Genomic DNA, 1373 nt, shown 5'->3' with positions numbered 1-1373 from the left:
TTCCAAATGCAAAGGAATCTATTGAACATACCCTAAATGAAAGCTCTTCATGGCATTTTGACAGTTTGTAAAAGCTGTTTTGACATATTTACAAAAAAGATAAACAAATGTTTAGTAGTTTTATTTCAGTTTGAATTGTTACCATGAGAACGAATGAAATACAACGAATGTAAACACTTTCAAATGAGTCATTCAAAATGAGCCATTTTCGGCCAATGTAAACGCCGTATAAGACGCTGTTAAAACTTTTTTATGTTTTAAAGAAATATTTTTATACAAATATTTTGGACTACTTCGTAGAACATCTTCAGTGTAGACTGGGGAAAGAGTTTGGAGTCGGGATTCTCAGCAGAGTTTTGTTTGTAATTTTAGCTGTCAAAAATTTTAATTTTTCATTAAAAGCAAGAACTAAAATTACAAACATGTAAGCTAAAATAATTATATAAAATTATATTAAAAATTATAAATATATTAAATTATATTAAAAATTTAATAATTACTAATAATTTAAATTGTTAAATTATCCAACCAGTTAAACATGAATAAATTAAATTAATTAATATTTTAATTAATTATTATTACACAAATAGGATCTAAAGTATTTGTCTAAATTGATAGCATAAGTGTTAAACAAAAGCATAAGTGTTCAAAAAAAAATAGCACAATTAATAATCATATTCAAAATTTACAGTTTGACAGCTGTAGTTTTATTTAGCGCGCAGAACGTTGCTTTGTGCTACACCAATATCTCTAAAATGTTTTCATGATTCAATAAATTATTTGAATATTTGTGCCAAAGAATAGATTAAGAAAAGATCAAATTCGCTCATTTTAAGTGATAAAATAAAAAACCTTTTTCAAAAAAAGTTTAACCAATTGGACTATAAATATTGACTTGACATACTTCGAATGTTTAGATAAACATACATTATAAATATGTATAATATTTTGTATACATTTATATACAGCCCTATATTCTTTCAATCTTATAGTAATATTGCTTAATATGTGTAAGTCAATTCCAATTTCCGTGGTTTTCAGTATTCCAGGAAAACGCTGAAACCGACTTTCGTGGATATAAGTGGAAATACTAAATGTAAGATAAACATTGCCTTACTCAAAATATTGTGGTGAACATCAAATTAAATACAACGAAAAATATATTTTTAATGCTTATTTATAAAAAATGACTAATTTTTATTTAAAATAACATATTTTAGTAATATTATTTAGGTGAAATATGAAACAGTTATTAATAAAGAAATATATTTTTTATTAAAACAAATATATATAAGGCATTACTAATTTTATTTCATTTAAAATTTTATTTTTAATAAAATTAGTAATACTCACGTCTCTAAAAACCAATAATA

The sequence above is a fragment of the Teleopsis dalmanni genome, chromosome 2, assembly GCF_002237135.1.
Source record: "Teleopsis dalmanni isolate 2A chromosome 2, ASM223713v2, whole genome shotgun sequence".
Taxonomy (NCBI): Eukaryota; Metazoa; Arthropoda; class Insecta; order Diptera; family Diopsidae; genus Teleopsis; species Teleopsis dalmanni.
The sequence above is the reverse complement of the archived record's forward strand: the minus strand, read 5'-3'. Positions refer to the sequence as shown.